The sequence below is a fragment of the Erinaceus europaeus genome, chromosome 18, assembly GCF_950295315.1.
Source record: "Erinaceus europaeus chromosome 18, mEriEur2.1, whole genome shotgun sequence".
In the NCBI taxonomy this organism is placed as follows: domain Eukaryota; kingdom Metazoa; phylum Chordata; class Mammalia; order Eulipotyphla; family Erinaceidae; genus Erinaceus; species Erinaceus europaeus.
The window spans coordinates 44,671,340-44,695,513 of record NC_080179.1 but is presented as its reverse complement, the minus strand read 5'-3'; the positions used below and the strand labels follow the sequence as shown (position 1 = coordinate 44,695,513).

General features: G+C 47.0%; 1 protein-coding gene across 2 annotated transcripts in view; it reads left to right on the top strand.

Annotated features, from left to right (window-relative positions):
• The first annotated feature begins 730 nt into the window (after nt 1–730).
• Nucleotides 731–24,174, top strand: part of RALB (RAS like proto-oncogene B) — a 55,780-nt gene continuing 32,336 nt past the window's right edge. The window contains exons 1-3 of one of the 2 annotated variants that reach the window (XM_060177980.1): nt 752–863; nt 1,211–1,351; nt 20,353–20,438. The gene's annotated coding sequence lies outside the window, so the exon portion shown is untranslated. Of the gene's footprint in view, nt 864–1,210; nt 1,352–20,352; nt 20,439–24,174 lie in introns of both variants that reach the window. The other variant, XM_007524766.3, reaches the window with a different exon arrangement.

Below are 24,174 nucleotides of genomic sequence, written 5' to 3'. Positions count from 1 at the left end.
CCTCTTCTCTCTCTGGGTCCTGATGGAGCTCAGAGCCTTCTATCATCTTCCCCTAACATTTTTCTCCCACTGGGAGTATGGACCGAAATTCCTTTTGGGGTGCAGAAGGTGGGAGGTCTGGCTTCTGTAATTGCTTCTCTGCTGGACATGGGCATTGGCAGGTGGATCCATAATCCCAACCTGTTTCTATCTTTCTCTAGTGGGGCAGGGCTGTGGGAAAGTTAGGTTCCAGGACACACTGATGAGGTCGTCTGCCCAGGGAGGTCAGGATGAATCATAGTAGTGTGGAACTATTCAAGGCGGTTATGATATGAGTCAGGACAGAATAATTAATGAACAGGAGCCAAAAAGTAGGAATAGAGCAGTTGAGAATACTTCTCTTGGTTTCTTTACCCTCGCTCGTTCCTTCCCTTTTGCTTTTCCAATACTTGGGTCCCTTCTGGACTAAATCCAGCCCAGCCGCCAGGGACCAGCCCAACACACTCCACTGCAGCAGCGCAGCGGTCACGAGCAGCCTATCCGGGCTGGGAATGGAGGAAATGGAGGTGGGCGGGGTAGGTGCTGTCGACCCCTCCCTTCTGAGGCGGCTTCTCATTGGAGGACCCACCTCCCCAACTTCCCGGAGGCTTCAACGCTCCGTTTGGGATTGGCTAGTGGCCGCTGGATGGGCACGGCCTCCAAGGGGGCGGGAGAATGCGGAAGGGTAGGCGCGCGCCTGAGAGGCGGGGTTGCCTAGGCGACGCGGGGGCGCGCTCGGGGGGTGGTCCCGGGCACATCTGCTGGGGTCCCGCAGTACCCGTGGCACCGAAGGCAGGCGGGTTCAGGGGCGGCGGAGCAGCGAGGCGGTGCGGGAGGAGCCCCAGGTGAGGGGTCGGAGGCCGGGCGGGGCTCCCTCGGGTGCGGGAGGTGGGGGCGGCGTCCCAGCAGCTCCCAGTGGGCCGCTCCTTCCCGGTTCCCGCAATGGCCTCCGCTCCCACTTCCTCCCTCTGGGGGGCTGGAGGCCCCGGGCACCCGGCTTCCTCCCCGGAGGGAAAGCTTGGCTTGTTGCAAAAACTTGCATCTAAAAAAAAAAAAAAATCCAAACTTGCACCTAAGTTGGGAACTTGTCTGGGCCGGGCGATTGCTCTGCGTTTGGATCCTGTCTTGCCAATGAGCAGATTGTCCTTTCGTTGCCATCGCCTGTCCTCACCCCCCCACCCCCCCACACCAGGACCCCCGCCCTGACTTCCCTCTGGATGTGGCTCTGGCAGGAAGGCGACTCTGTGCACTTGGACTGTTGGCCGGCATCAGCCTCCCAGCTCCGTCTGTCTGTCTTTACGTCTGTCTCACCGTGCCTTGCTTGGCACTGCAGGTATTTCAGGCTGCCTCCGTGGTTCAGAACTGCTTGCTGGTGGCAGAGATGACGGCGCCTGGGCTGCTGATGTTTCCGGCAGGGTCTTTTCTGTTTGTCTCTACTGGTTTCCAGGTGCAGATGGGAAAGGGGGGGGGGCGGGGGCGAAGCTGCCAGGCGGTGACAGGTGTCAGGTGGGTCTGGGCTTGGTGACCCGGTCCTGCGTTGGGTGGAGTGGTGTCGGGTCGCCAGTGGAAGAGGCTGGGCTGGCTGTTTACTGAGTTCTCTTTGACTTGATTCCCGTCCCTTCGTGGGACGGTAAACTTTCTGCGCTGTTACGATTTTCTTTTTTTCTTTTTGTTTCCAGGGTTATCGCTGGTGCTCCGTGCCTGCACTATGAATCCATTGCTCCTGGAGGCTATTTTTTCCGTTTGTTGCCTTTGTTGTTTATCGTTGTTGTAGTTATTATTACTCTTGTTATTACTGTCTTTGTTGTTGGATAGGACAGAGAGATATCGAGAGAGGAGGGAAGACAGAGGGGGAGAGAAAGGCAGACACCTGCAGACCTGCTTCCACCGCCTGTGAAGCGACTCCCTTGCTGGACTCCCAGGGGCTCGAGCTGGGATCCCCACGCCCGTCCTTGCGCTTCGTGCCATGTGAGCTTAACCCACTGCGCTACCACCCGGCCCCCTGTTAGGATTTTCTAACCTTGTTTCTTCTGAGAAATTCTGGGAATGGATAGCAGATATGAATCAGCAGGGGACAGCTTATGACTCCTGTCCGAGCTAGCGGAGCCTTGCTGTTACGCTCCTTCACCTGGAGTGTGGGATTACAATCCTGGGTGGCTGTGGACGGTGGTATTGGACACTGGGGGAAGAACAGGAGAACAGGATTTGAAGACGTGGGTCTGATGCGGGCTCTACAACTACTAACAGTTGTGGTCTTGAGCCCTTTTTTTCACCTTTGAACTACAGTCCACAGTTGTTTAAAAAAAAAAAGTGATGATGATAATTAATCTCCTTGTTAGGATTAGATGAAGTTAGGAATAGCTGAAATCTCTCCCAATTCGGATATCACTTTACTGAAGAAATGTTGGTTTACAGGATTTTTGTTGCCACAACGTACCTTTCCACATTTCCCCATGATGGATGTCACTTTCCACCAAACCATCATTTTATTCCACCACAGGGACTTTGATCCCCTCTGTCTAAGGCATACTTGATGGTAGTATGCTTTATATAGTATAGGGTGGTGGGAGGTGTAGGGATACTTAAAAAAAGAAAAGATTTATTATGAGAGAGGGAGAGAGAACAGAGAGCAGAAAACTGTTCAGTTCTGCCATAAAATGGTGTCAAGGACTGAACCTGTGACTTCTGGGCCTCAGACATACATGTTTTGTGCTCTAGCAGGATGACTGTCTCTCCCAGAAACACGTGTGTGTGTGTGTGTGTGTGTGTGTGTGTGTGTATGGTTTTAGTTGTGTCAGCTCCTACTTGTTTTTCAGACACATCTGGCCTTTCCTTCCTTTTCTGTTAGCGTCACTTCCCATTGAAAATAGTGGTGCTCTTATCTGAGATCTCAGCAGCATTTCCTTATGCCCGAGGTGCAGAATCTTCCCAGGACTTTGTGTGGCAAAGAGCGTAGGTCTAAGTTGCTAGATACTATTTGAGAAGGGGCGACCTAGGCTCTGAAAGGTAGAAGTAGGGGCTGGGCATTGGCACACCTGGTTAAACGTACATAGTACTGTGTGCCGGGGCCTGTGCAAGGATTTGGATTAGACTCCCGATTCCCCACCTGCAGGGGGGATGCTTCATGAGCGATGAAGTAGGTCTGCAGGTGTCCATTCTTCTCTCTTCGTCTCCCCCTCCTCTCTCAATTTTTCTCTGTCCTATCGAATGAAAGAAGAAAAAAAAATGGCTGCCAGGATTGGTGGATTTGTAGTGTCAGCACTGAGCCCCCATGACAATCCTAGAGGGGAAAAAAAAAACAAGAACTAGAGCCTTATAGGATCTGAAGTGGAAGGTGGAAGAAATGGAAAAGTTCTGTTACCTAATTTTTTCAAGTTTTTTTTTTTTTTTTTTTGTTCTGGAGATTCCTTGGGAATTTTTACATCTGAGCATTGAGATTGTGAGCATTGAGCCCATACCACTAAATCTCACAATATCTCTTTGTAGTTCTTAGACGCTTGATTCTTAGGCACTCAGTGAATTTGTGGAGGGTAGAAGCTTCACTGGAGATCTTTTCTGACAGCTAGGCTTGGGAACAGTGTAGACTGACAGTGAGCAGGGGAGGAAGCGCAGGTTCATGGCTCTGGGAGATTGATGACGAACTCTGCCCTTGAGCTCCCTCGTTCTTTGTGGTATCTAGGAGTACAAACGTGGATGTATATGTGTGCATATCCTTCAACTTTCCCAAGAATAGACACCAGTAGGCTTTTGGATGGGCTAGAATGGAAATAAAGATGATGTGAACTGTTGAATGTTAAAAAGGGAAAGTGTGTGTGTGTGGTTGCACTGTAGAATGCTAGTTCTATTGAATGCTAGTTACATCTATAGAATGCTATAGAATGCTAGTTACACTATAGAATGCTAGTTACATCTCAAAGTCAAGTTTATGCTACTCTAGAAAACAGTAAATGTTTAGACTGGGGAGTGGTAATATACTTGGTAGAGTGCACAAGTTTTCCTGTGCAGCGACCCTATCTGCAGGGGGGAAGTTTCATGAGCAGTGGAGCAGTGCTTCAAATATCTCTCCTCTTTGTCTCTCACCACATTAATTATTTTTTTATTGCCTCCAGGATTATTGCTGGGGCTTGGTGCTGGCACTACGAATCCACTGCTTCTGTTGCCATTTTTATTTTTTTTTGGATAGGACAGAGAGAAATTAAGAGGGGAGGGGAAGATAGAGGGAAAGAAGACAGTCAGTCACCCGCAGACCTGATTCACTGCTGTGAAGCAACCCCCCTGCAGGTGGGGAGCTGGGGGCTCGGACCTGGATTCTTGCGTGGGTCCTTGTGCTTTGTACTATGTGTGCTTAACTCGGCATGCTACCACCTGGCACCCTCTCTCACCATCTTTAGAAAAAAATGGCCATTGGGAAAGGTGGAGGTGTGTAGACAGACACAAAGCGGCAAAAAAAAAAAAAAAAAAAAAAAGTAAATGCTTAGAGTTTTACTGAATGTCTTTTGTTATAGATTAATCTTTTGGGTGTTTTTGCTGTTTTTTTTTTTTAATCTAAGTCCAAAAAAGGCAATTTTGTGATAATTGTGAATATATTGTTACTTTGTCTGTGCTTTGCAGACAATTTATATGTAGTTGACTTTAGGTCCACTGGATTGGACTTAATACAGCAGACACTAAATTAGATCCGATCCAAATTAAAATATCCCAAATGGTGCAGTTTGATTTAGTACATGGCACAATTTGAAGCAGTACACTAGTTTGCAGTATCATAGCTTGGTATGGTGTGGCTAGCATATGTCTTGAGTGACAATTTTTTTCCCTGCATGATTCTTCTGTTGTCGGGTCTCTGGCGGGGTGATCTCCAGGGGAAAGGTAATGGACTGGTTCTTTCTAGAGTAAAGACACCAGGGAGCCCTTCAGTGTGCCCAGAACTCATTTATTAACAAGGTGGACATGAGTTAAATAAAAAAACAAAGGGAATTATTATTGAAATATGTCAGAAATTAAGGTTTCTTAACGGTCGGCTTGCCCTTATGGTAGGGGGCTGGTATGACAGGAATTGATGAGATACAAGACAGTTATTCTCCATGACACAAGCAACTTAATTATCCAAAGGTATTTGAGAGAAGCATAGGGGTTAAACCCATAGGGTGAGACAGAGAGAAGATGGATATCAAAAAACCATATGGTTTGGAATTTCTCTTGTCTGAGGTCTGAGGTGTATGATGGAGTGTGTGATAAAGTGTGTTCTTCTGTGATCAGAAGGTGACTTTGAATAAGTGAATCTTAAAGTAGGCGGCCATGTGACCTTCAGTTAATGGGGAGAAGTATTGGGGTTTCTGTGGGGCTGAGAGTCAAGAAGGAAAGAACTAAGTCTGAGTTTCCCCCCTTTTGCTCACCTCGGTTGAGAGAGACTCACCAAGAGGTTATCTTCTCAGACCTCCATCCAAGGACGCGGGGAGTTCTCTCTAAGCTCTATCAGGCTCACACATAGTCCCAACATTCTGTTTCTGGTGGACTCTTTTTTTTCTTTCCTCCAGGTAGACAGTGAGAGATGTAAGGAGTGAGGGAGATGGGGGGGAGAGAAGGAGAGAAGGGAGAGGGAGAGGGAGAGAGAGGAAGGAAACACAGCACTGCTCTAGCATCTGCAAAGCTTTCTCTTTGCATTGTGCTGCAAATGAGCAGGGGCCTGTACCTGGACCCTTGTGCGTGGGAAAGTGTGTGCTCTACTGGCTGAACTCTCTGCTCAGGTCTTGAATGACAAAGTTTAACATTACACTTTGGAGTGACCTCTTTACTGTATGTAATAGTCTTAACAGTTTATTCTCCTACCTAACTTCTGAAGCCCTGTAGTCTGGGACCAGTTTGACTTGGTGCTTCTAGCTCTGGCTTCTTCTGAGGTTGTGCTCATCTGAAGATTTGACTGGGGCTAGAAGCTGCCTTAGAATAAGGTGGCTCTCATATGCTAGGGGACCCTCTCCGCAGGACTCCACAACCTGGAAGCTAACTGTTCTCAGAGGGGGAGAGAGAGAGAGAGAGAGAGAGAGACCGCTTGCAGGCACACACGGTCAAGATGGAAAGTAGGGTCTTGGTATTCAGTCTTGGGCATGTCATACCATCTTTTACCTGCACAAGATGAAGCTTGGACCCGCTACTACTAACTACATGAGGGGAGAAGTTGGAACCTATTTTTTATTTTTTTAATATTTATTTATTTTCCCTTTTGTTGTCCTTGTTGTTTTTTATTGTTGTTGTAGTTATTATTGTTGTTATTGATGTTGTCATTGTTAGATAGGGCAGAGAGATTGGAGAGAGGAGGGGGAGACAGAGAGGGAGAGAAAGATAGACACCTGCAAACCTGCTTCACCGCTAGTGAAAGGATTCCCCTGCAGGTGGGGAGTATGATTGGTACCACAGTGTTTTTTTTTTTTTTTTTTTTTTTTGCCTCCAGGGTTATCACTGGGGCTCGGTATCTGCACTATAGGCCATTTCCCCCCATTTTTGTTGCAGTTGTTGCCCTTGTTATTGTCATCATTGTTGTTATTGCTGCTGCTGCTGTTGGATAGAACAGAGAAATTGAGAGAGGAAGCGAAGATGGAGGGGGGAGAGAAAGATAGACACCTGCAGACCTGCTTCACTGCTTGTGAAGTGATCCCCCTGCAGGTGGGGAGTTGCAGGCTCAAACCAGGATCCTTACACCAGTCCCTGCACTTTGTACTATGTGCGCTTAACCCATTGTGCTATTTGTTTTTTAACGTCTAGAGCTGCTATCAGCAAGGAAGCTTGTAGTTTCAGATACTCACTAATGAATGTACTATAGGAGATTAACATGCAGCTGGAGTTTTTACTATTCAAGAAACTTTTCATATAATATTTGAAACTCCGTGTTCTTTCTTAGGTTTCTTCATTGTCATATGCTAGAATTAATTAGCCAAATATTCAATAGCTTTGGAAATTAGAAATTTAAATCTCACTGGTCCTTAAACTAAATGCAATAGCTGAGTTTTTTTTTTTTTTTAACCCTAAAAAACATTGGTTAAAAGTTCTTGCCAAAATGATCTCTCTGATGAACAGCTTAAAATTAGTCACTAATCATCTGGTAGTCTTAAAAATAAAACCCATTGGCAGAGTAGCTGAAAAATCATGGAGCACTCTCTACCCTACCCTACCCCCATTTCCAATGTTCAGAAATCTTTGGGCAGTATTTATTTGCCCAGCCAGTCTTTGTTTCTCTTTTGAAGCCCTGATGCATTTACATCACCCATCTGGATTTATTCTTTTTAGCTCCTGGATGAAATCTTTCTGAAATAGCTGTGGGTGGAGAGAAGAGTTTATTATTATTATTATTTTTTGCCTCCAGGGTTATCACTGGGGCTTGGTGCCTGCACTACTAATCCACTGCTTCTGGCCATCATTTTTCCATCTTTTAAGAAAATATCATTGGATAGGACAGAGAGAAATTGAGAGGGGAGGGGAGGTGGAGAGGAAGAGAGAAAGATAGACCACCTGCAGACCTGCTTCACCACTTGTGAAGCGTCCCCCCTGAGGTAGGGAGCCGAGGGCTCAAACTGGGATCCTTGTGCTTGTTCTTTTGCTTTGCACTCTATGCACTTAACCTGCTGCGCTACTGCCCTGCCCGAGAGAAGAGTTTAGGAACCCTGAGCCCAAAGCTTGATGAACCTATCCCAAGGTTTCCTTCCATCTTTACAACTTCTATGCTGCTAATGTTTTCATATACCAGATATCCTTTGAATCAGGCATATTTGCAACGCAAGATTTCATAAGTCATGTGAAATTGGAACTTGAAGAAAAAAAAAAGAAGGCTTCTGAGGATGACGACTTTTGTTCACCCTAACCCAGTTGGAGGTGGGATCACCTGTGTACCGTTTGGAAAAGGCAGCACAGTTTGTATTTCCTCTGCTCCCTGTTTTTTGATTCTTTCCCCATCTACTGCCCTATTTATGAGCTAGCATTTGCTTTTTTTTTTTTTCATCCTACCTCTCCCAGGGTCTCCTCTACCCCCCACCCCCAGTAAAAACAGGAAAGGACTGGTGCCTGGCCAGTTATTGTGGAGTAACTGATTCTGCTATTAGGCATGCATTTTAGTCATGAGGTTACCTTTACTCATTTTAACATGCTGAACCTTTATTACTTCTATCCTATCCTATATCCTATCCTATCCTATATCCTATCCTATATCCTATCCTATCCTATCCTATCCTATATTCTATCCTATCCTATATCCTATCCTATCCTATATTCTATCCTATCCTATATCCTATCCTATATCCTATCCTATCCTATATCCTATCCTATATCCTATCCTATATCCTATCCTATCCTATATCCTATCCTATCCTCTATCCTATCCTATCCTCTATCCTATCCTATCCTCTCCTGTCCTGTCCTGTCCTGTCCTGTCCTATCCTATCCATTCTTCTATATTCTATTCCCACCAGCTGAAGCTTGGTGCCAACACTATAGGTCCACTGCTCCTGGTGTCTATTTTTATTGGATAGGACAGAGAGAGGAGGGGAGACAGAGAGCAAGAGAGAAAGATAAACACCTACAGACCTGCTTCACCACTTGTGAAGTGACCCCCCTGCAGGTGGGGAGCTGGGGACTCGAACCTGAATTCTTGAGCTGGTCCCTGTGCTTAGTACCATGTGCGATTAAGTGAGCATGTCACCGCCTGACCCCTCAGTATGAAACCTTTACACATTTCGAACTGTATCTTTTCACTCACTAAACTTTGCCATTTTAAGACCTCCCAGGTAGCTCTCCAATAGCCATCTCTCCTGTGTCCACTGTCTCTCCTCAGGCCACCATGGCCTCTGCCCGCTGTGTCTCTCACAGCTGCTTTAGCTTTATTCCCTCTTCGCACAGACTAGAATGATTCTTCATCCTGGTCTAATCGTCTCTCCCATCTGCTTGAAACACTTAAGTGACTTTCTGGAGTTCTTAGAAGAAAGTCTAAAAATCCTTTAACTACTGTGTTTGCTGATCCGGCCTTCCTTTCCTACCCAGCCTCACCTCACCCCTTTGTTTCGGCTGCAGTCAGACACAGGCTTTCAGTTTTTTCCTTCTTTTCAGACCACTGTATGGGCGAGATGCTGACTCACAAGGGTGCCATCTCATGAGAGGTCAGCACACGTTGGTCCCCACGGAACTGTGATGTTTCTCCGGCACTGGACACGGTGTCCCCTGCCCCATTTCAGTCAGTCTCCACTGCCTCCTGCTTTAGAGCCCCCTGCCCCCAAGAGCCCTGCTCAGCTCTGGTTTATGGTGGTGCTGAGGATTGAACCTGGGACTTTAGAGCCTCAGGCAAGAAAGACTTTTGCAGAACCATTATGTTGTCTCCTCTGCCTGAATATTCAGATATTGCAGACCTTGTTGGCTTCCTCCTTCTGATCTTCCTGAAAGCAACATGAGAAGTGAGTTGAGCTTGCGAGAGAGACCTGAGGTAGGAAGGTGCTCGCGTGTTCTTGGAGCTGAGAAGGTATAGCTGGTTTGGGAACGGGCTGCGTGGGCTTCTGTGGGCCATGCTGAATGAAAGGTTCAGATTTTACTCATTCCGAGCACTGGAGAGCTGCAAGCATAATTCTGTTTGCATTTTAAGAAAATTCACAGTAGGATCTCTGTTGAGAACAGATTGAAGCATGGCGAGGGAGCCACGAGAAGCTTGCTAGGCAGCTGCGACTGTCCAGGGCTGGTGGCTGTGGTAGGGTGTGTGTGGTGGGAGAGGTGGAAGACGCGGATGACATGAAATGTCATTTGGAGGTGGCATCAATAGGATTGTTCATGAGTGGAGGAGTTAGGGGAGATGCCAGGGGAACCATGGTTGACAGACAGGTTTGGTTTTAGTAATGACTTGAATCTGACTAGTTATGGGAGTAGGAATTGTGGGGAAGGAGCAGTTAACAAAGGGTGGATCTGAAGTTCTGTTTGGAGGATTAAGTCAGAGAATCCCAAGGCGGGAGAGTTGTCAGTTGGGCAGCAGAGTCTGAGTCTGAGGTCGGGAGAGTGATGTGAGCTGTGTCTTAAAAGGGTGAGGTTGCATACAGAGCTGCAGGGTAGATGTGTCTTCTCTGAGAGAACGGAGAGGGGAGGAGGGAAGAAGACTGAGCTTTGAGGAGACCACAGTGAGAAGTTGCTCAAGGAGGAAGACTTGGCTTTTTTTTTTTTTTACCTCCAGGGTTATTGCTGGGGCTGGGTGCCTGCACTAGTAATCAGTTGCTCTTAAAGGCTATTTTTTCCCTTTTTGTTGCCCTTGTTGTTTATCGTTGTTGTTGTTATTGTTTTTATTGCTGTCGTTGTTGGATAGTACAGAGAGAAATTGAGAGAGGAAGGGAAGACAGAGGAGGAGAGAGAGATAAACACCTGCAGACCTGCTTCACTGCTTGTGAAGCGACCCCCCTGCAGGTGGGGAGCCGGGGTCCTGGAGCTTTGCGCCATGTGTGCTTAACCCACTGCGCTATCGTCCGGCCCCCAAGACCTGGCTTCTTAAGGAGCCAGTAACAAGCATTGTGGAGAGAGGAGTGTCAGGAAGGACCTTTTAGTTTTTCCCAGGCTACATTTTATCACAATTGCTACATGCTCATTGTTAAGAGGGGAGGGGAGGGGAAAGAAGAAAGATAAGCTGTAGGAATTTGCAATGTGGGATTTTTTGGTGACCTTGACTAGACCCATTTCCTTGATGTTCAGCTGAGGGGAGAAGCCCTATGGGAACAGACTTAAACAAATGAAGGGGCAGGGGATGGAAACAGCCTCTTGCTTGTCTTAAGCAGGTCTTATCTGAAGTCCTTCTGAGTCTTATCTGGGAGTAGGCTGGTAGTAGACATGCTGGATTAGAATGTGCCTTTACTGGCCGGGTGGTAGCGCAGTGGGTTAAGTATACATGGCGCGAAGGATCTCAGTTTGAGCCTCTGGCTTCTCCACCTGCAGGGTGGTCACTGTGAAGCAGGTCTGCAGGTGCCTATCTTTTTCCTCCTCCCTGTCTTCCCTCATCTCTCAATTTCTCTCTGTCCTATCCAACAACAATGACAGCAGCAGCAGCAACAACAATGATAAACAACAAAGGCAACAAAAGGGAAAAAATAGCTTCAGAAGCAGTGGATCTGTAGTGTAGGCACCTAACCCCAGCAATAACCTTGGAGGCAAAAAAAAAAAAAAAAAAGAATATGCCTTTACAAGGAGAGGCCATCTAAACACATCAGACATCTACTGAAAGGGTTACAGCAATATAGTAACAGCAGCACAGTGATAGGAGAGGACTTCAACAGCCCATGGATGTTAGACCTGAAACTATCAAATACTTAGAGGGAAATATTGGCAGAACTCTTTTCCATCTAAATTTTAAAGGCACATTAAAGAAAATAAAAGAATATGCCTTTAACAAGAGCCCCAGAGACTTTGTAGATGGGGTGGGGCAACCTGACTTCCATGTCTGTCACTCTGTGGATCACTAGGGCTGACTCTGCCCATCTGACTGGTGGGTGTTGCCTCCCTCCCTACCTCCCTTCCTCCCTCCCTCCCTCCCTCCCTCCCTCCCTCCCTCCCTCCCTCCCTCCACATTCTGTGTGCTTCCCTTCCAAAGCTGTGTGCTCCATCAAAGAGGATGACCTTCAGTGACAGACGGTTCCCTGTTAGACCCTCCAGGCAGGCTCTCAGGGTCCAGGTGATTTGTAGCCACACTAAAGTTTGAGAAACATAGATCCAGCTAGATCACCAGGGTTGTAGAGAAATCGTGTCACAAGCTAGAGAGGACATATGGGGATGAAAGAGGATTGACCTCTCTGGGCAGAGAACCTCACCAATGTGTCCTGGAACCTCATCCTCCCCCCCAGCTCTACCCCACTGGGGAAGATAGAAGCAGGCTGGGGGTATGGATCCACCTGCCAACGTCCATGTCTAGTGGAGAAGCAATTACGGAAGCCAGACCTTCGACCTTCTGCACTCAGAAAGAATTTTGGTCCATACTCCCATAGGGATAAAAAATAGGGGAGGGGATGGGACATGGAACTCTGGTGGTAGGAACTGTATGGAATTACATCCCAGTTACATTACAATCTTGTTAATCATTATTAAATCACTAATAAAAATTAAAGAAGGCGTGTATGTTTAGGATGAAGATGAAGTAGACTATATCTGCTGCTGTTGGACAGGAGCCTGTAGAGAAGGTGGAAACTGACTAGTGATACAGGAAATAGAGGGCTGTGACAGGAACGGCATTCTTTGGCGGCGGTGGGGGTGGCAGAACATAGGGACCCAATGTGGAGGGCTTGGCCTTTGCTCAGAGCTGTCCACGCTGGCAGCGGTAGTGTGTGTGGAGATGGACAGACAGGTTGGTAGAGCCATGACTCCTTGGGAGGAAAGCAGTGAGGGCTTCTGTTGAGAGTGAGCACAGAGCAGGCTCAAGGGGACTCAGTGTCTTCCTAGGATGTGTGACATGAATGTCCACCCCCTGCTTGCCATCAGAGATGCTCTTGATGGAACGGTTTGTAGGGCTGGTGGTAGGACTTTCTTTTCCTCTCTAACAGCTGCTGCTTGCCAGGCAGAGGCACCGAGAGCAGTGAAAGGAAGGAGCAAGAGAGGTGACTGCGGTTTGAGGGAGAGCTTCTGTGGTGTGGGGCTGTGAGGTCCGAGCTTGAGGACTGCAAAGAGCAGGGCTCAGAGGAAGGTGCTGGACGCCGTTGCTGCTAGTGTCTGAGAGGGCAGAACCCTCGCTGGGCAGGTGCCCCAGCAAGTAATCCAGGAGGGTGGACACAGAGGCTGCATGGTTGTGGAGATAATTGCTTCTTTTAATATATATTTTTTTGTAATGCGAGAGAAAGAGACAGACCAGAAGGCTGCTTTGCTGGCAGCAAACCCAGGGCCATGCACTCTTCAGGGCGAGTTGCTTCTCCAGGCCTTTTTTTTCCTTTTTCTTTTTTCAGTCAAACTTACTGATTTCCCTTTTGTTTACATACAGCCTTATACTTTTTTTTTTTTTTTGCCTCCAGGGTTATCACTGGGGCTCAGTCCCTATACTATAAATCCACTGCTCCTGGAGGTCATTTTTTCCATTATTTTGCCCTTTTATTGTTGTTGTTATTGTTATTATCATTATTGTTGTTGGATAGGACAGAGAGAAATCAAGAGAGGACAGGAAGACAGAGAGGAGAGAAAGATAGACACTTGCAGACCTGCTTCACCACTTGTGATGTGACCTGCCCTGCAGGTGGGGAGCCAGGGGCTCGAACTGGGATCTTTATGCCAGTCCTTAGCTTTGCACTATGTGCACTTAACCCGCTGAGCTACCTCATGCTCCCCCTTTAATTGCTAACAGAGTTATCATGAGCTCAGTTCTGGCACTATGAATCCACCACTCCTGGTATATATATGTATTCTTTTTTTTTTTTTTTTCTATTTTATTGGATAGGACAGAGATAAATTGAGAGGGAAAGGAAAGATAAAGAGGGAGAAAGAGAGACACCTGCAGAACTGTTTCACCTGTCATGAAGCCTCCCTGCGCATAGTAATGATGTATGTGCCCAGCTGGGTGTGCCTCCGCTTAGCCTCCAGCCTGACACAGACACACACACACACACACACACACACGATCCATTACACTCACCACAAAAATTCCAGTGTCCTCACACTTTGAAAACCACTTACTCTCTTTCATTCCTCTCTTCCCTTCCCCCCTCCCCTCTGTAAAGCACCGCATGTTTTCTTGGAGTCCATGAGAGTAACCGTTATTCATTTACATGTTAACGTAAGAGAGAGAACACCAGAGCATTGTTCTGGCACATGGGATGAACCAAGGGATCGAACTCGGGATCCCATGCTTTTAAATCCAGCTCTCTAACCACTGCGTCATCTCCTGGGCTGTGAGGGGTAACTTTATGATGGTGAGGACTTTGCAGGTGCCACCACAGCAGGGCTGGTTAAAATGAGGGGAAATATTTTTGGAGAAGCTCAAGGATTTGTGAGTCCCAATTTTTACATGATTCATCCATATATAGGTCACTGAAGTGAATGACAGGAGTTGGGTAGAAAGAAGTTGTGAACCAAGCAGTGAGAGAAGCAGCCGGGAGGTCCCCAGATGATCACTGGCAGGCTCGGGGAAGGGTATGACCAAACCTCCAAAGACAGGGCTTTGTGCAGAGGGAGGACAGTCTTGAAGAAGGCAAGTTCAGTAGGCAGCAGGACTGCCTCCTGACCAGGAGACAGAGAGAGGAAAAACAGCATCTGCTTAGGTGTGACATCCCCGGGGCTCTGAGCTGGTCAGGTCAATCTTAGAGGAAGCTGAGGGTCAGCTGAAGTTCTGGAACGCTGTGCTGGGAGCCTGGCATTGCTCATTTCAGGGGTTGGATAAACAGATCTGTTGGGTCAAAAATCTTCGTAGTGAGCGAAGAGAGCGGGTTGTGTCTCTGCAGAGGAATTCTGAGTCCCAGGCTCCCACCTAGAGCAGGCTGGAGCTTGTCCCAGTTCTGTAGTCACCAGTTCTTGAGGGGGTGATGGTCTCCCTGTGCTCAGTCCTCTGGCTTCATGCACTGAGACTGCAGGGAAGAACATGAGAGTTTGCTGGAGACATTGCAGGAGATGCTGGGTGAGGTTGAGGGCAAGCCTTAAAATGTCTTGTTGGGGCCAGGCAGTGGCGCACCTGGTTAAGCCCTCACATTATAGTGTACAAGGACCAAGGTTTAAGCCCCTGATCTCCACCTGCAAGGGGGAAGCTTCATGAGTGGTGTTGTAGGTCTGCAGGTATCTCTCTGTCTCTCTCCCTCTCTGTCTCCTTCGCCTTCCTCAGTTTTCTCTCTCTAATAAATAAAAAAAATATTAATAAAAAAGAAGAAAGTAGTAAAATAAAATACCCATTGTTAACACCTCTGCAGATGACGGTGTCTTTTCAGGGGTGATAAAGGAGAAAGTAGGTCCCAACGGATTTCTGTGCATACTAATGCCTCTCTTTCCCATTGACAGCCTGACTTCAGCATGGATTTTTCCCATTAGTTCCTCCCAGTTAACATGGTGAGATAAGCAGGGCAGATGTCTCTGGTCTTTGGGCTGAGAACTGAGGTGCAGGGGATGGAGTGATTGAATGTGGCCTCTCGACTCAGATAGAGGACTTGGATTTAAAAAAAATTTTTTTTAAATTTATAAAATGGAAATATTGACAAGACCATGGGATAAGGATAAGAGGGGTACAGTTCCACACAGTTCCCACCACCTGAACTCTGCGTCCCATCCCCTCCTATTCTTTTTTTTTTTTTTTTTCCTCCAGGGTTATTGCTGGGCTCGGTGCCTGCACCATGAATCCACCGCTCCTGGAGGCCATTTTTTGCCCCCTTTTTGTTGCCCTAGCTGTTGCAGCCTCATTGCGGTTATTATTGCCATTGTTGACGTTGCTTTTTTTTTTTTTTTTTTTTTTGTTGGATAGGACAGAGAGAAATGGAGAGAGGAGGGGAAGACAGAGAGAGGGGGAGAGAAAGATAGACACCTGCAGACCTGCTTCACCGCCCGTGAAGCGACTCCCCTGCAGGTGGGGAGCCGGGCTCGAACTGGGATCCTTACGCCGGTCCCTGCGCTTTGCGCCACGTGCGCTTCTTTATCCCTCTGGGAGTATGGACCCAGGGTCATTAAGGGTGCAGAAGGTGGAAGGTCTGGCTTCTGTAATTGCTTCCCTGCTGAACATGGGTGTTGGCAGGTCGATCCATACTCCCAGCCTGTCTCTCTCTTTCCCTAGTGGGGCGGGGCTCTGGGGAAGCAGGGCTCCAGGACATATTGGTGGGGTCGTCTGCCTAGGGAAGTCAGGTTGGCATCATGGTATCATCTGGAACCTGGTGGCTGAAAAAAGAGTTACGATATAAAGCAGAACAAATTGTTGACTAATCATGAGCCTAAAGGCAAGAATATTGCAGATGAAGATTTGGGGTCTCCACTTTGGAAAAAGCTAGTAGGTCTATTTTAGGTAGATTCCAAGGGGCCCGTGACTTTACTAGTTCTTGTCTGAGTCTGACAGCCAACATGCAGGTGGACCCAGGTTATTTTCTGGGGAGATGGTGTCATAGTTGGCAAAAGGATTAGGAAGCTGCATCAGGGAAGAGAGTAGCTCCCAAATCTGGGGCAAGTATATAAATATTGTTAGTGTAGAGGACTTGGATTCTAACCTACCACGTGCTGAGCATCTGCCAAGTGCCGGCACACAGGCTCCCTCGGATGTGTGGGCAGCTCGCAGGGTGATGGCAGGGACAAGTCTCGTGGAAGGCAATCACTGCTTTGCCTCAGTGCAAATAGGTATCGGTGACTTACTGGCATGAGGCACGCTTAGACCGGGAGGTCTCTGTGTGGGGGAGCCTTGCAGGGGGTGTGTGGTACAGCTTAGCTGAGCCTCATCTTCCAGAAGGAATTACACATGTGTAGAGCCAGACACTTACAGCACCAACTTTAGAACTCTCTGGTTTTTGTTTTAGTTAACTCACGTTTTCTGTTAATTTTTGTCCCCTCCTTTGGTGAGGGGTGGGGGATAATAATAATAATAATAATAATAATAATAATAATAATAATGTCACCATGGAACAGAAATTCCCAAGACATGTTTTCTTAGGCACACAGAAGTGCTAATTTAAATAGCTTTGTAGACCTGATTTCAGAAAACAAAACAAACAACCACCACAAAACAGTGAGAATTTGGGAGGGCTCTTTCATGAACCTTCTTTTGGTAGACATGGAAACGAGCCATCCCTGCCTGAGAATATAAAAATCCTATTCCCTGGAGCTACTGATGGTGTCAGTGGCTCCAGGGTGATTGGAGTAGCCTTCTCTCTCTCAAGTCAGTGTGTGGAGTTTCCTCCTGAGAGCACAGAAGGAGAAACTTGGAGGGCTGGGCTGCTTTCAGCTGTGCCTGGCCACTGAATGAAGAGCTCCAGGAGGTTACAGACTGACCTACCAGAGGAGTCCAGGCTGACTTGTTCTTCTTCTCCCCGTGCCGTCCCCTCCTCTCTCCTCCTGTCCCTTCCTCTCCCTTCCATTCCTCTCCTCTTCTCTCTTCTCCCCTCTCCTCCTCTCTCCTCCCCTCCCTCCTCCCCTTCCCTCCCCTCCCCTCCCTCCTCACCCCTCCCCTTCTCTCCCCTCCCTCCTCACCCCTCCCCTTCTCTCCCCTCCCTCTTCACCCCTCCCCTCCCTCCCCCTCTTTTCTCTCCCCTCCCCTCCCTTCTCTCTCCTCCCCTCCCTCCCTCCCCTCCCTTCTCTCTCCTCCCTTCCCTTCCCCTCCCTTCTCTCTCTTCCCTTCCCCTCCCCTCCTTTCTCTCTCTTCCCTTCCCTTCCCCTCCTTTCTCTCTCCTCCCTTCCCTTCCCTTCCCTTCCCCTCCCTCCTCACCCCTCCCTCCCCTCTCCCCTCCCTTCTCTCCCCTCCCTTCTCTTTCCTCCCTCCCCTTTCCCTCCTCTCCCTCCCCCTTCCTTCTCTCCCCTCCTCTCCCTTTACCCTCCCTTCTCTCCCTTCCCCTCCCCTTCCCCTCTCTCCTCTCCCCTCCTCTCCCCTCCCTTCCCCTCCCTCCTCTCCCCTCCCTCTCTGCCGCCCTCCCCTCCCTCCCTTTCCTCTCCCTCCCTTCCCCCCTCCGCCTCCCTCCTCTCCTCTCCTTTCCCTCTCTCCTCCCCTCCTCTCCCCTCCGCCTCCCTCCTCTCCACTCCCCCCTTCCCTATTCTCCTTTTTTTTCCTTAATGGGATGCTGTCACAGAGCCTCAGCAGTAGCCCTGGGGAGCTTGAGTCTGCTGAGAGAGAACTAAGACTTCTTTGCTAGGTGACCTGCAGTCCCTGGAACCAAGGTGCTCACAGCCTCTTGATGTCACTCTGTTGCTCAGCCATTTCAGCTCACATTTCCCCTTGCTTGAGGCTGTTGGATCATTCAAGAGGGGCCCAGTCAGGAAAGTCACTGGCAACAGACAACAGGCGAATGAATGGCCATGCATCTCCTCTGAAAATCCTTATTGAAGACCGTGGGTAAAGTGATGAGATTCTTAGGAAACTAGGTCTCTATCTTTGAGAAGATTTCTTTATTTCTTATGAGAAAGAGCAGGAGAGGAGAGGGATTGAACCTGTGACCTCTGGACCTTCTGGCATGTGTATTGGTGCTGTAAGAAACCGAGCTATCTCCCCAACCCTGGTTGCTCTGAAATTTAAAGAGAATCTGTTATAATCATAGGGACTTTGCAAATTGCATTGAAATACCAAATTAACAGCTTTTGTTTCTGACTTGCTTAATAAACTTACTGAGGATCTGATAGTCTTGGCTTAAAGGGTCTGTGTCATAGCTACTATGTCATCACAATAAGTTCAAATCAGTATTTAAATATAAATTTAAAAGATTTTATTTATTTATTCATGAAGAATGATGGGAGGAAAGAGAGAGAGAGAGAACCTGACATCACTCTCGTACATGTGCTGCTGGGGACTGAACTCAGGACCTCATGCTTGAGAGTCCAACACTGAGCCACCTCCCGGACCTCTAAATAATAGTCTTAAGGAGTTTAAATTCTCAGTGACAAGCTCTTTCTTTCTTTTTTACATTTTTAATGTTTTTATTTATTATTGGGTAGAGATGGAGAGAAATTGAGAGGAGAGGGAGAGATAGAGAGGGAAAGAGACAGAGACACCTGCAGTCCTGCATCACTTGTGAAGCTTTCCCCCTGCAGGAAGGGACCAGGGACTTGAACCGGGTCCTTGTGCATTGTAATGTGTGCACTCAACCAGGTGCACCACTGCTTGGCCCCTCAGTGACAAGTTCTTCAAGCTTAAAAAAAAAATAAATTAATGTTATTTATTTACCAAGCTTGCATTTGAGCTAAGTAAAGGATTTAAATTTCTTTCTTTCTTTTTTTTTTTTTTTTTTTTTTTTTTTTTTTTTTTTTTACCAGAGCACCGCTCAGCTCTGGTTTATGGTGGTGTGGGGGATTGTTTAGCCCTGCCCACTGAATGCTTTCTATGACTCTAGAGGAAACCTTTGCTCCAGAACAAGGACACGGGAGGGACAAAGACAGACCTGATGACTGCCTGCAGGAGCTTTAATTGGTGTGGACAAAACAAGTGAAAAGCCAGTACACAGAAAAAGAAAGGAGCGGCAGGGAGGTGGTTTAGTAGGTAGAGAACAGGGCTTTCCTGCCTGAGGCCCCAGTTAGATTCCCAGCATGTGCTGGGGCAGCACTCTGTCCTTTCCCAGTCTAGCTTTCCCTCATGAAATAAATAAGTCTTACTCCCCACCTGCAGGGGGAAAGCTTTGCAAGTGGTGAAGCAGGGTTGCAGGTGTCTCTCTCTCTCTCTTTCTCTCTCCCCCCCTCTGTCTCTCCCTCCCCTCTCAAATCCTGGCTGTCTCTGTCCAATAAATAAATAAAGATAATAAAATTTAAAAAACGAGTTAAAAAATAAAATAATTCCCTACCAAAAAAATAAATAAATAAGTCTTAAAAAACAAGAAAGGAATTGCACATTGTGGTCTGGGCAGTGGAAGATGTTATGAAGACCAGCAGTGGAGGCAGAGGCCCCTGGAGGGCCTTTCTAGACACGGGCTATTGAAGTTGCAGGAGACGGCTGAAGTCTGTGAATGTTAACGATAAAAAGCCTAGGATTGGAGGGGACAGGAATGGAAGCCAAAAGATGGCTCACCTAGTCGACCCAAGACCTCATTTTGGGTGAGGACCCGGGCTGAACCCATCTGAACACCGCGCCACCCGGGAGCACCATGCAGGGGAGAGGGGAGCTTCTCCAGCAGCAGAATGGGGCTGTGTTGTCGCTTCTCTCCTCTCTGTCTCTCCCCTGCCTCTTACTCTGTCTGGGTAGGATTAAAACGTGTTCACTTGGAGTGGTGGGATGGTGGGAGCACAGATTCCAGTGGGTGGGGTGGGGTAAGGGTACAAATACATTTTTACATTTTTAAATAAAATTTAAAACAAAAATAAAAATTTAAATAAGATAAAATTTTTAATAAAATTTAAAAAACGAGTTAAAAAATAGCTTGGGGGTTAGGGTACAAAGGGTAGAGAAAAACTGGGTTCTGGAGGGGGCCAGGCAGTGGCGCGCCTGGTTAAGCGCTCTCATTACAGTGCTCAAGGACCCAGGTTCAAGCCCCTGGTCCCCACCTGCAGGGGGAAAGCTTCACGAGTGGTAAGCAGGGCTGCAGGTGTCCCTCTCCCTCTGTATCTCTCCCTCCCCTCTCAATTTCCCTCTGTCTTTATCCAGTAATAAATAAATAAAAATATTTTTTTTAAAAAGAAACTGGGCTCTGGAGACATCACTTGACCTGTTGAAGCAGACATCGTTCCTGGATATACTTTTTAAATGATTAATTATTATTGTTTTGATAGAGACAAATTGAGAGGGAGAGACTGAGAGATACCTGCAGCGCTGCACACTGCTTGGAAAACTCCCTCACCCTTCCGCCCCATAGCAGGTAAGGGGTGGGGGTCTGAATATGGTTTCTTGTGCATGGTGATGTGTGTGCCCCACCAGGGGAGCCACTGCCCAGCCCCTTAAGGCCCTTGCCATTGGGGCATCTTTCCTGGCCGTGCGAGGGGGAAGGGTCTTTGAATTTTTTGGAGGCACTAGCACCTTCAGCTGAATTGCTATGTGCTGAGTGGACACTTCAGGCATTCAAAGTGATACATTTCTTTTGGCATTCCCCTCCCCCATCTTGGTCTGATACCTGGGATTTCACTTATGTATATATTTGAATTATTTTATTTATTTAATTAATATTTATTCCCTTTTGTTGCCCTTGTTGTTTTATTGTTGTAGTTATTGATGTCATTGTTATTGAATAGGACAGAGAGAAATGGAGAGAGGAGAGGGAAGACAGAGAGGGAGAGAGAAAGAGAGACACCTGCAGACCTGCTTCACTGCTTCTGAAGTGACCCTCCTGCAGGTGGGGAGCCGGGGGCTCGAACTAGGATCCTTATGCGGGTCCTCGAGTTTTGTGCCATGTGTGCTTAACCTGCTGTGCTACCGCCGACTCCCTATTTTATTTTTTATTGCCGGCAGTGTCACTAGGACTCAGTGCTGGCAGTAAGGATCCACCATTTTGTCCTTTTTTCTTTCTATTTTATTAGAATGACAAAGAGAAATTGAGAGGAAAGGGGAGATAGAGAGGGAGGGAGAGAGATGCTCTCCACAGACCTGCTTCACTGCCTGTGAAGCGTGCCCCATGCAGCCGTGTGCACTGGACCAGGTGTGCCAAGGCCCCTGCCTCCCTGCCTTTTAGATTCACTGTGATTGAGAGAAAGAGAGACCCGATTACAGCTTTGTCCTGTGTGATGCTGGGGACCATGAGCTCGAAGGCATCACACCTACAAGTCCCCCCCCCCCCCCCCAGTAGACCTACAGTCCTTTGAAGGCCATGCGCATGTTCAACCGGGACTCTTCAGACTGGGAAGTGGTAGAAGAGGAGAGTTGGTGAACTCACACACAAAGCAGGTTTTCAGGAGCGCGCCTGTTCACAGCTCTTGTCTACGAGGAGCCCCAGTGTAGGCCCTGCCGAGGTGGTGGCTGGGAGTCGAGCAGGGCCAAGGAGACCCAGTGCCTGCTGCCAAGACCCGGCCAGCGTCCCCACACATGCTGGCTCCGGCTCTTTCTTGCTGTACAGCAGCCCTTACCACTTGGCAAAAAACATAGCTGCCAATTTGTAAGAAACGAGTGCCCTACAGACATGCTTTGTTTGCTCACATAGTGCTTTTAAAAATTGATGTGGTTATTAACATTGAAAAAGGGAAGTGAGAAATCCACATTTCTGGCAGTCGGCTGGCCCCAGGAGCTGCTCTCTTGGAAGGGGCAGCCTGCTGTCTCCAAGGTCACAGAAGCCCTGTTGCTTTGTTTTGCTTGGGGGCTTCCAGCACCCAGCATGGACCCAGTCTGCTTAGGCCCAGACCCAGACCCTTGCATGGGTTGGGTGCCCTTGGCCACATACTAATCTGGGATGTCCTATCTCCACTCCTCTCTCTCGTTTTAAGGGTACCAGTCTCGGATATGTGTGGTTTCATTGTTCCCTGGCTCTACTTTTTCATTCTTTTCATTTCAGATATGTAGAGATAGAGACAGGGAAAGATGCTACACAACACCAGAGCTTCCCTCGATGCTGTGACACTCCTATGTGGTGCTGGGGCTCACACCCAGGGCCTACACATGACAGGCACTCACCTTACCATCGAGCTGTCTCCCAACCCCTTTCCCTCATCCAGTATTCTCAGTTCCATTCTCTTAGGTTTCATGATTTATTCGTTGCCTTATCTGTTTTTCTTTCAATTCATTTGCAGAAAAAAGTATCATATTCCAGATGACTTCTTACACACACAGTAATTGTTGATAGTGTATCTCTTTGGTGATGTTTCCCATATTTCCCTTTTTCCAGTAGCTCTGGTAAAACAGTAGTTTTGGAAACTTTTTTTTTTTTTGTGGGGGGGACAAGACTACATTGTTGGTCAGGGAGATAGCCTAGTGGTTAATGCAAAAGAATTTCATGCCTGAGGCTCTGAGGTTACAGGTTCAGTTCCCAGCACCAACATAAACCAGAGCTGAGCAGTGCTCTGGTTTCTCTTTGTCTCTCCATCTTTCCTTGTCTTTCTGTATTTCTCTCTCCCTCCCTCCCTCTCTCTCTCACTAAAGTAGAATAAAATAAATATTTAGAAAAGAAAGAGTTAAATAAAGAAGACTATTGTTATTAATTGCACATTTCTTCTAAGAGTTTCATAATGTAAGGGTACTTTTTTGTTTGCTAATGCTGCAGAAGTGACTGATGAAATGACCAGTGATATTTCAACACTTACTGCATTTTCAGAAGGATCTGGGTCCGGGTCCCCCTACCCCACCTGCAGGGGGGGAAGCTTCATGGGTGGTGGAAGGCTGCTGTGTGTGTGTCTCTTTTTCTCTCCTTTTGATTCTCTGTCTCTTCAAAATAAATAAACATTAAAAAAAACGGTATTCAGAACTCTGGTGGTGGGACTAGTATGGAAGTGTATCTCCCTATTGTCTTGTAATTTTGGAAAACAATATTAACTCACTAAAAAAAATTGAAAAGTGAAAAAAGAATTAAGAAAACCAATTGTAGTTATCATGTTTATTGCTCTTTAATTGTGTCTATCTTTGACTAGTCTCAAGTTGGCTTCTGCACATGTGTGCATGTGCATGTGCTTTAAAATTGTTATGGTTGCAAATAGCTTTTGCTGTTAAACCACAGAAAGGACTTCTGAGGAGGGCTTTTACTTTACTAGTTCAGTGTCCACAGTTGAACCTTTAAGACAGCGTGCCGTTAATAGAGCACTGATGAGAAATGTGACATTGTCTGTGTCACGGAGACTTGTTTAACTGGCGTCCTGATTTCTGTTTATCATTCATCATCCATTCATTCCTTTATTCATTCTCAGAGTGTTTGTAGGTCCCAAATATATTATAGGTCAGAGTTGTAGATCCTGCCAACAACATATGAACATTTTCTCTCTCGAGACTAGTGCTGATGAGATTGTGTAGTGACCCTGTGTGTGTAAGACTGTACACATTTGTGTGTACAAGATCACAGTGTGTCTTTAGAATAGCAGTGGCTTAGAGACTCAGAGCAGAAAGGGAGGTGCTTCCCTCTCACGTGTTCTTACATAGACTGGCACACTCACATATACAGTCAATTAATTTTGTCCCAGATTTTCTTACTTTGGTGGTAGATGCTAAGAAATAAGACAGTGTACCTTGGTGTTCAGTGGGAATGATGTCTCCTGAATAAATGGTATTATTATAGTTTACTTTTTCATTGCTCAGCATTTATAATCCCTGTCAATCAATCTGTCTTTTGTGATCCTTCATCTTTATGGCCTGATCTAGATAGGGTTGTTCCTCGTCTGGATTGGAAATAGGAAGTGGTCTGACTAATTGGCATTTGCCTTGACACTGAGCACTGTTTGCTAAAATGCAGAATGATTCATAAATAATCTCTGGATTGGCTTCCAGTTTTCAGAACTAGTTCAGCTACGGGCACTGTGCTGGTACTTCTGTTCTTTTTTCTTTCTTTCTTCCTTTCTTTCTTTCTTTCTTTCTTTCTTTCTTTTTTTTCCATCATAAATGACTCAGGTAGCATATAAATTTGAAGCTTAGGCTTAGGGTGGGAAGTGACTAAGTGATTAGTCTCAAAAGAAATATGCTCATCTATA